Source organism: Cebus imitator, unplaced genomic scaffold (assembly GCF_001604975.1).
Source record: "Cebus imitator isolate Cc_AM_T3 unplaced genomic scaffold, Cebus_imitator-1.0 Scaffold2, whole genome shotgun sequence".
NCBI lineage: Eukaryota > Metazoa > Chordata > Mammalia > Primates > Cebidae > Cebus > Cebus imitator.
This window is the reverse complement of record NW_016107317.1, coordinates 8,557,717-8,569,309: the sequence shown is the minus strand read 5'-3', so window position 1 is coordinate 8,569,309 and position 11,593 is coordinate 8,557,717.

Sequence of the window (11,593 nt, the reverse complement as noted above, 5' to 3'; positions counted from 1 at the left end):
GCAGGACTCTGTACAGAAAGAGTTAATTCTCAGAGATATGATCAGTTGCTCATATTTACAATTTCTATGAGGTTTGAAAACAGGGAAAAAAAAACACATTGAATTTTTGGTATTCAATTGTTTATTTTGCCTAATTCCAAGGATAAAGAAATCCTTGCACTGAGAAAGCCTACAATTTTAATAAATTCCTTTTCCAAGAGAACAACCTTAGAGGATCTTAAGCATTATTAGTTTGCATGTGCTTTCTACCAATAAATAAATTTGCTACCAGAATTATCCAAGATTCACCCTCCTCTTAAATGGCTGAGACTCTGGGATAGCCACTTAGTTTTACTGAGTCTCAACTTCTTACTTTGTAAAGTGAATTTTTTGTTAAAAAAAAATCAGATTTATAGGGCTGTTTTAAGGATTAAATTATATAATGTATTCAAAAGCACATTGCAAATAAATCACTAGATGGTATCATTTTTTATACATTTAGTTCACATAAGAGTCAGTATGGTTAATCAATATTATTCAAGCACATTTTACTTAAAAAGAAAGAAAAGAAAATGCAAGACAAATAGGGTTTATCTGAAACCTTTCAGTGAAGCAATGGTGTATCCAGACTGTGAAAGGCCAAATATTTTATTTTAACAATCAAACCAGACTTTTCCATTGGAAATAGTGAGCAAACATTTGAGTACATTGAGTGTTAGTCTAGACTTTTCAGTGTCTAACAGGTGGCCAAGCCGCTGTTTTATTAAAGAGGAGATAGCATTTATAGCCCAAAGGGCATAGTTTTCCTCACCAAGAAATGAAATTCTCCGCTGAGAATGTAATTTGATCTATTCCATACTGACTCAATTTCACTCTCCAACATGATTCCTTTTCTTATTTCCAGAGTCCACGGTTAATGTTACGGTTAATTTTTACGCTTATTCAGAGCTCTTATATGCAACTTTGCATTGGATTGTAGCCTACTTCAGCCTTTCATTCCATTTCCAAACTCTAGACCAGGGGTTAACAAACTTCTTTTATAAAGGGACAAATACTAAATATTTTAGGTTTTGTAGAGCTATACAGTCTATCACAACCACTCACTCTGCCGTTGTGGTGTTAAATTAACTACAGACAATATATAAATGAATGCACTTCTTAAGACTGCAGTAACAAAGTACCACAAGCTGAGTGACCTAAAACAGAACTTTATTGTCTCAGACTTTTGGAGGCCAGAAATCCAAAATTAAGGTGTCAGCAGAGCCATGCTCCCTCTGAGACCTGTAGGGAAGAATCCTCCTTACTTCTTCCACCTCCTGGTATTTGATGACAGCCCCTGGAATTCCTTGTTTTATGGGAGTATCACTTCAACAGCTGCTTCTGTTAACACGTGGCCATCTTCTCCCTTTTTGTCCCTGTCTTCTGTTCTTAAAAAGACACTAGTTATCTTTGTCGAGGGTCCACCCTAAAGACCTCATCTTAACTTGATAACGTCTGCAAAGACTCTATTTTTAGAAAAGGTCACATTCACAGGTACAAGAGGTTAGGACTTCCTCATATCTTTTTGGGAGACACAATTCAAGCCAAGACACTCATATTCTCATTTTCCTCCTTTCTTGAATTGGTTCATGCAATTATTTTAATCACTTCCTTCTATATACCCTCAATTCTCCTGTTTCTCTTTCAATTTATTGATCTTCCCAGGAATACTTCACCTCAGTTGAATCCACTTTCTGTCTCCTTAGTATTTGCATCCGCACTGTTTATTTTATTTTTATTTTTTTGCCAAATCAGAAAATCTTTATTTTTTTTAATGTATATTTTATTTCATTTTAGGTTTTGGGGTACATGTGAAGAACATGCAAGGTTGTTGCATACATGGCAATGTGGTTTGCTGCCTTCCTCCCCATCTCCTATATCTGGCATTTCTCCCCATGTTATCCCTCCTCAACTGTTTTAAATGATTGAAGAACAAGTCAGGAACATGCCTGTAGGGCTTATTTTATGTGTATACCCACTAAACTCACTGAATCATAGAGGCATTGCTAGAAGTAATACATTTTAATGACCAAGTCACTTTACCTCTCTCGAATCTTCATTTCTTGCTGCACCCTGATTATTAGCTGATGATCTTGTCTAGGAAATTCACTAACGAAACGAATATCAGAAGAAATTTTACAATCTGTCCTCATGACATCTACTCTGCACCCAAATGTGCATTGCTATTAGCTGTCTTCCTTCTTGCACCTACAGTCCATATTTCAAAGCCCAAACTTTAGTTTGTATTCCTTGTATATAATTCTTCTCATCCAGTTCATTTTTCACCAACCTCTAATCAGTTTTTGCCTTCGCTGTTCCAATGCAAATATTTTCATCCATAACATTAAAGGTATTCACAGTAATAAATCCAGTGATCAATATCCAGACCTCATTTTAATTGGTCTATTAGCAGAATTGTATGCCATTAATGTGCCCATCTCTTTGATACATTTTATTTACCTGGTTTCACCACACTCTCCTGGTTTTTCTCCTACTTCAGTGGTCATTTGCTCTTAGTCTTCATTGCTGGAGTATTCCAAAATTCAATCTGTGGAATATCTTCTTTGCTGTCGATATTTACTTCCTTAATGACCTCATCTGGTATCATGGCTTTAAATATATATATATATATATACATATATATATATATATATATATATATATAATATAAGATCTAATGAGGTTAGGGAATATTTTGTAATCCCAAATTTGAGTTAAGAGTTTTTCAGTCTGGAAAAATGCAGTGGAGAGAGAGAGAGAGAGAGAGAGAGAGAGAGAGAGAGAGATGTGTGTGTGTGTGTGTGTGTTGTGTGTGTGTGTGTGTATTAGCTCTCTCCACTGAAAAGGTCTAAAAACAATGATCATCTAAGTAGCAATAAGTGCAACTAGCACCATAAATAAAGACACCATGGATCCTTGATATGTTACTAATACCAGGTGTAAAGATATAAGATGGGCCTGGAATATCTATCTTGTCATAGAAAAGAGCAAGGATACCGTGAAGAGTACATTGTGCCAATAGGATTCAGAAGACAACCTGAACAGGCTGCTGCTAATCAAATACAGGAAAGTTTGAGCATCAGTAAGAATAACTGTAATGGTTGAAACATATAAAATAATAAAATTTATGAATTAATGCTATAAAAATATCACATGGTCACTTCGGAATAATTCTAAATACAACTTAAATATTAATATATTTAAAACTAGTAGTACTTAGGGAGAAATTCTGTGTTTATCCTAGCTTTCCTATTCCACACTTTCATTAGAGTTATTACAGAATAAAGACAAATTTCTCTTCATAGAATAATTTCAAATAATAAGGAGAGAATAAGAATTTCATAATTTTCTTTTCTTTCTTAATTAATATTTATTTAACTATAATCCAACCTTAAAGTATCCTGAAAGCATTTGATAAGGCTTTGAAGTTAATACCAATGCAACCTTGGTTCAGTCCAACAAATAGCCTGAAAACAGTGACTCTTCTCCAGAGATGACAAATTTATTTCTAGAACAATTTAATAAAAACAATATTAAAAATGCAAAATCCTCAAACTCATTTGAGTCAAATGCAAAAGTTAAAGAAAAGAAATGTAGAAATATACTATAATTTTCAATTGGTTTTAGATTGGTAGAGCTCTAATGGGTTTTATTTGCATAGCTTGGTTTGTGTGGCACAATTGAGAAACTCAGAAAGTAGTTATTTATAGGGATGATTCTTAATGGTTATGAAAAATGCCTGTTAATATAATTAGTTCAGACCCTCTATATAAAGCTTTTATAATTCTATATTAAATGCAAGCTGATTAATTTCTGGAACTAATACATATTACATATTTATTTTTACAATTTTAATTTTTATTTTAGATTCAAAGAGTACATGTTCAGATTTTTTACATGGGTACATTGTGAGACTCTGAGTTTTGGGGTACAAAAGATTCCGTCATCCAAGTAGTGAGCATGGTACCCAATAAGTAGTTTTTCAGTCCTTGCCTTTCTCCTCCATCTTTCCCCTCAAGTAGTGTGCTATGTCTATTGTTTCCATTTTTATGCCTATGTGCACCTAATGTTTAAACCCACTTATAAGTGAGCATATTATAATTTTCAAATCCCTAATTAATGAATTTAGAGAAAGGTAATCAGTGACCAATAATATCACCAAAAAACTGAAGCCATTTTGAACATCCTGATGCAAGTTTAAAGCTTGAAATCTCATCTTTGAAATAGTCCCCCTTTTTACTTCCAAAAAAAATAAACTTATCAAATCTCAGATGAGATATAAATACCAGTCCATAAGAAATATAGGGAAGAGAAGAGCATGTTAAATGATACTGCAAAGATGCAATCAGCAAAACTGAAAGTAAAGAATCTGTTTAGGACAAATAACTCAGTAATTTTTTTCCGACCAAAAAGTGCAAAGAAAACAGGAGATAAGGGAGAAATTGTATAACTTAAGAAATGAACTGACCAATTACAATGTACAGACTTTGTACCCCTATTCAAGAAGAAACAAACTATAACAAGAAGACTTCTTTGTAATCTTCTTAGAAATTTTGTAACCTCAGAAATGAGAACATTGTTGATATTTGTTGTATTAATTTGTGTTAGTTTTTTTTAGAGATAATAATGGTGATGTCATTGTTTTAGAGGTAAATATAGCATTGCTTTTTTTTAAAACAAATTATTTACTAATAAAAGGAATGTTATATTTATATTTTTAAGATAATTAAGAGGAGAAGCACTAAATATTTGGAGGTATATATGGAACAGATTGGCGGTGTATTGTTTGAGCTAGGTGATAGCCACCCGGTATTCACTTTACTATTCTCTCTGGTTTCAATACATTTGAAATTTTTCATAGTGAGTTTTAAATAAATGATACAGAGAAAGATCATTTACCTATGTAAATAGATTAAAAAGTGTTAGTGGATAAATTCCAAATTTATTTCTGTTATTGGCTATGGAGCCAATAGTTGATATAAGACTTTTGTTTTCTGCTATCCATTCCATGTTTTCCTTGCCCTGGTTTAGGGCCGCTCTTGGTGGAGCATTTTTACTGATAGGATGACCTGCAAGTTCATTCTTGCAAGGTCGATTTTCTTAGTGGTTCTGTTTTTATTGGGTGATTCTAGTTTCCCACTACACTTACTAGTTAACATGGAAGCATTAAGAGCTCCACAGAGAATTATTTGTGTTCCAAACACAATCTTTAATACCACTATTTTGTATCAGAAATCATACTTCAGCTTGGCAAATTGGGATCAATCACTTCCTCCCCTGATGGTTCAGTAACATGAGACAACAAAGTATCTGAATAGTGGGCTTGGTTCCAGGGTAATGGAACCATTGTGTGTTCTGGTGAAAGTATCCCTCACTTGGTAATTATTTCATCTGAACAAACCAAACCAAAATTTTTAGAGATAGAAAGCAAAATCAGTTGATTATGAACTATAATAGTGAGGGGAACAATTCCTACTTTTACACCTTAATTCCAATAGCCACATATTTGGCTTTTAGGACAAATATCCACATGTGAGTGTAAATGGTTAAGAGCATTACCATTATCAGATTGCAACCAAACCTCCCGGGAGTTACAAGTATCCTCAATTTTCAGGAGGTTGTTTCTACATTCTTGACTGGGTCTTTCTTCCATTCCCCATTGTCATTGTTGCTTTTTGCAATTAGACCACCAATTTCATTATGGGCATGATATACCATGACGTGGATGAACAACTGTGTGGCCCATATGCCTTCATGTCTTCTTTATATTATTCATTGTTTTATTGATTTGTGGAAGATGGAGTTTCACAACGTCCACACACACTAATCCTTGGGAACTGTAAATATGTTAAATTACATGGCTAAAAATATTTTTCCTATGTAATTAAGGTCACAGACCTTAAAATAGGAAGATCATCCTGGATTGTTTGGGCCCAATGTAATAATATTATATAAATGTGTCTTTAAAAGCAGACAACTTTCTTTAGTTGGAGACAGAAAAGATGCATCAGAAGTGGAAGTCAGAAAGTCTGAAAGTATAAAAAAGGATTATGTGTCATTGTTGGCTTGAAACTGGGTGAGGAAGCAATGCTAGGAGGAATGCAGGTGGCCTTAAGAAGCTGAGAGGGGTTACAAGAGACAGCCAGTAAGGAAAAGGAAACATCCGGTTTAAAACCTCAAGGAACTATATTCTGCTAAGGAGCTAAATGAGCTTGGGTGTGGATTCTACCCTGGAGCCTTTAGAGAAGAGCTCTGGCTGGCCAACACTTTAATTTTAGTTTTATGGATTCCCAAAGCAGAGAACCCAGCCGAGCTCATCTGGACTCACAGGTCTGTAAACTAATACATGTGCATTATTTTAAGTTAGACAATTTGTGGTTACTATAGCAGAAATGGAAAACTAATACATCGTTTTGATCTACTTCAGAGTTCCTGAAGACCAGAGACCAGGCCATCATTGAATCCACCTCAGGCACCTGACAGGGAAAAGCCAATCCAATTGATAATACAAGTAGCTGCTCGACTGCACTGAGTGCTGAGTAAATGCAAACCCTTCCTCACACCTACCCAGCTCTGTCTGGCCCCAGTAACCCATAAGATTCCAGAAAGCATGGACCACTACATCAAGTCTGATAGATCTCTGCCGAGGTGGTGCTGGGCTTCCTTTCTTAAGACAGCAATATGTCAGAAAAATTATTCAGGACATGAAGCAGCTCCAGGACTAAAATTAGCGAGGCTGTGTCTTAAATCTATTCTAGCAAATCGAAATTTCTAGTTATTTAAGGACTGATTTTTTCTTTTTATTTTCCATTTGTCAGGGTGTTGTACACATATATCGAATTCTACCCCATGTGGTTCAGCAGGCTTGGGGGGTGACCTGTAAAGCTGGACTAAGTGTGAATTGGTGTGAACAAGGACACACTAATCTGATGTCTGAGGCTTCCTATATTAGGTAATGATCATAGTAATCCCTCTCCTCTGGCCTGGATGTTAGAACTTACCCACTATTAATCCCTTATACCATGTAATTTGAATTTTTCTTCCTTAAAAGTTGTTTTGAAAACAGTGAAATGAAGGATGGAGTTGAAGGTTCATACTAGACTGCCAAGAAATAATCTCCCTTCCACTCAGAGCCATAGCATGACTGTAAGAGGAAAACTCGGAGAGAGGGGTAAATTCACAACTCAAGAAGACATAGTTAATCTCGCCTTTTTGTGCTATGTATAGTTGGAAGAGAGTGAGAGAGAGAGAGAGAGAGAGAGAGAGAGAGTGAGAGTGTGTGTGTGTGTGTGTGTGTGTATGTGTGTGTGTGTGTATGTGCATGCACTAGAGAGGGTAGTTTCAGGCCAGAGCAAAGGGGGATTTGAAAACACCAGTCTTAGGAGTTGGGATTTGATATCATAAGTAATGGAGAAATAATAGGTGTAGATTGAAGAATCGATTCCTTAGGGAACCACAGGTAGAAATATAACTGTTGATTTTCTAGGACTCTAAAGCTGAATGCCAGAAATGTGGGTATTTTGGCTTTGGTGTTATTTGATTAAAGAAAGGACACAACTTAGTTGCAGAAAGTTGGATAATTAAATGTGGCTGCGAATTCATTAGTGATCGTGAGAAAGATGTGCCCATGAGAAAATAAGCCCAACAAGGTCCCTTGGAGATTGTAGGAAGGCCAAGAGATGTCTGTCTCACCACAGAATAGGTTAGGTACCACACCACTCTATTTGCATATAAGAGGAAAGGATGCCTTCAGAGGACTGGAGGATGTGGATTGTACAAATACTACATAAATCATAATATCACAGAATTATTTTTATATTATACATTATCTTCACATCATAACATCAACATCATCTGACATAATTTCAATAATTTTGAGTATATATTTACTGCAATATATATATTTACATATATAAAACCAAGAGGCACTTCCAGTAATTCTGGCAAAAAGGGAGCATCAACATAGCATCTAAGCTAAAAAATAAAAATAAATACAATTTATCTATTATTTTTTCTGTACAGATTCTAACTTTTACAAAACATTTCTCAGCTGCTAAGTCAGTCACTTAACAATGCTTGTGATGGGCTGATACTAACTGTTGCTACGTCTATTAAATGGAAGGTGCAGGTGAAAGGAGAATATTTATTTCAATTGCAAAATGATGACTTAAGTTCAAAAGCCTCGCTCTTGTTTTTCTAGAAGTTGAAAAATTTGGCAACGTTATTAGTTAATAAGCATATTCAGGTCTGTCGAGAGTGGTAAGAATTGTTAAAAACTGTAATGTACAAATGACATCACTACAGTATCACTTTGGTTGGCAGTTATTTGAAAATATTGCTTTTTAGGAACAGCAAATTCAGTCAATTAAATACTCTCTGGTTTACAAATATCCTTCAAGGTCAAATTTTGGGGCCATGTTAATTAGAACTTGCCAATGCCAGGCTTCTTTTTTTCTTTTCTTTGTTTTCTGTCAGGAAGAGGTAATGACTGGTCAGAACAACTGCCCACAGAAATCCAAGCACATTTTAATGCAAAAATTCAAATCAAATTATTCAAACCAACCAGAACCCAAAACACTCTAAATTCAGATTAAAGTTCCTTTAGTCACTTATTCTAATGTAGAAAGCTAGGGAGAATCTCATTTTTATTATTTTGCATTGAGAGTCAGAATATCCATAAAAGCACCAATTTTCATTTTGTGATTTGCATGATAGAAATCTTAAGGAAGAAATATCATGGGGTGGTGATATTTATTTCCAGTGCTTATCAACTAACAGATTGTCCTTACTGGAACAAAACGGTATGCATTCTTCTGTGAGAGTATATTAAGATATAAACTGACAGTCATAAGTGAAAAAAAACACCAGTTAAGCAAATATAATATGCTAAAATTCCCATGCAAATATTTTACAGAGTATAAAAAATTTAGTGATTTCTTTTAAGCTGATGAACAAATATATATTAAGTAAAGCCATTAAAACCTCACAAGTGACATATAGATGTTAGAATTAGTATTTAAAGTTAGCAATACTATAATACTAAATTATAAATAGTTAAAATGAAATCTCTAATGTAAGATGGAGTTTTTGACCCATAATCAGTTGGGAATTTTAAAAGGGACAGGAAAACTGCTATCAACCAACACTTTATATACACAAAGCACTATTTATTGAAGTAGATATACTTCAAACAACTGTTTTTAATTTCACATTGAACATCTGAGTATTTTACCTTTTTTAGGGAGTAAAATTACTAGAAAGAAAATCTTGCTCTTCAAAAGTTATTCAAGTAGCAGTTTTCAAGCTAATTCAAGGGCTAATTCACATTTGGAAACATGTCTAAATGTTCTTTGTCACAAAAGAAGTCAAGGTTGAACAGTAGATCCACAGGTCATTTCACTCCAGAGAAACTAAGTTGGTGTGTATCAAAGATGGAGGGGTGTCCTGGGATGCCCTGCAAGTTTTATGTAGTGTTCACTCCCAATCCACAGCTCTTGCTTTTTTATGCTTCTCAGTTCCATAGGCTTTACAATGAAACCAGCCTTGGGGAACTAGAACTTAAGTTGAAGGCCATTCTTTCTTCTATGGCAGAGGAGAATTTCTGGTTATTTTTTGGTTACTAATATTGAGAAAGGGAAGTATAATTGAAGAGAAGCCATGCTTTCCTCCGATAGGTTTGGCTTTGTTTCTTCTTCATCTTTTTTTTTTTTTTTTTAAAGTAGTAACTAAAACTACCCAAGCAGCCAATTTTTTTGATATTATAAACAGCCTAACACAATGATGTTTTTATAGAACGCCAATATTTGAACAACCTTACATCATTCAAATTGTATTTTGTAAGACTGAAAGGCTTTTAGTTTCTAACCTAGTATTATTTACATCAAAAACTTTTCAAAAAGTTAGAGCATAACTGTTAAGATATAGGATATTGTTCATTTTCTCAGTGGAGAATACATGGTTCAGCTGACAGTCTAGTGGGTGTTTGGAATTTCATCTGGTTTTTGTTTTGAAACAGGAAAGGAAAAATATCCTGCTGTTATTTGTTTAATTTGAAATAGGAACTTTCAATGACACTGAAATATTAGTTAAACCATTAAGGCTTACAAAGTTTTGTTATTACTTTTTTATTAATGAATTTGAAATTCTAACCTATCTGATCATGCTGGGCAGATTAATGCAGTGAGTGTGGTTTATTGATTGGTCAGTGTTTCATCTGTGAAAGTCAAGATGAATAAGGTTTAATTTTTCTTAGTAAGAATGGTAAATATTTGGCCTTTTGTGTTAGAATTTAGTAAAATATACATTAATAGAACATTTATTTTATAGTAACACAAAACATAATAAATTGCTGAATACTATACTCTTTTGTCTTAAGGAAAACTCAGAAGAGCTCAAACTATAATTTGTACAAAGTTAAATTGACATTAATTTTTATCTAGTGTATTTGAACCCTTCTTTCATAAAACATTTTTCCCCATGAGGCATGGAGAATATTAGAAAAAGAATTAAATATTCTTTCTAGTTTTTTGTTATATGTTGCTAGGCATGATTATATCAAAATATTCAGCCTCTGATTATATGAAAATCAGTAGTTTATAGTTCTGATTATATGAAAATATTCAGTACCATGGAATGTCATTTTGTGGGTTTCATTTTAATTGAAAAATTTAAAAAAAAGCTTTGCTTCCAGAAAATAAATCAAATTTAAACATTCTTGAGAATACTTACCTATGATGATTTATTATTACTCTTTGAAGCATTTTTGGTTGGATTGAATTATTTGCATAATTAAAGAACCACTTCTTAATGTGAAGCAATGAGAAAATCACTGCTTCATTGTTGGAACATAAACATGTTCAGCTTTTTTTTATTTGTAAGGAGAAGGCTTTTCTTCTGTGCTCCACAGCTTTTCAAGCAAGCAGAAACCCAGTGATACCAATGTGTGTCAAGTAATCAACCTTAAAAACATATGGAGAAAAACTAGCTGTCATTGGAAAGAAAATGTGGATTCCTTTTAGAACCTTAAACATATGTCAAAAGCCAATTTTGTTTTCCATTTATACATAATTCTATATACTGTATTTTGTGGTCTTACCTACACTAAAATAATTTATACTAGATCAGTATTTTTGAATCAACAGATGAACATTGAGTTCCACCATGTAAAGAAAACCTTAATATTCAGTGTCATGTCTTCAAACATATTTTGCAAAAAAAATGTTTGTTTTATTTCCACCATTTGTTAGCCTGCTGTTAGAATGATTTGCTAGTGGAAACACAAAGATCAATTCAAGTTAGGTAAAAGCACCATGAGGTAAGATAAAAGCAACATTTATTTTAACAAATACAGTGTGTAGGCAATAGCACACATTGCCTAACATCCTTGGTGCATAACATAGACTGAAAAACATGTTACTGTTCTCTGAGCATGGTTCATTGGTGTGAACCATGTGAACATACAATTACGTTTGCAAGTCTCAATTTAAGTCATATATAGTTTTTAGTTTAACTCATTGTTTGCAGTGTAATTCATTCCCAATAAGAATTTGAATATCTTCCAGATGAACAAATTGAT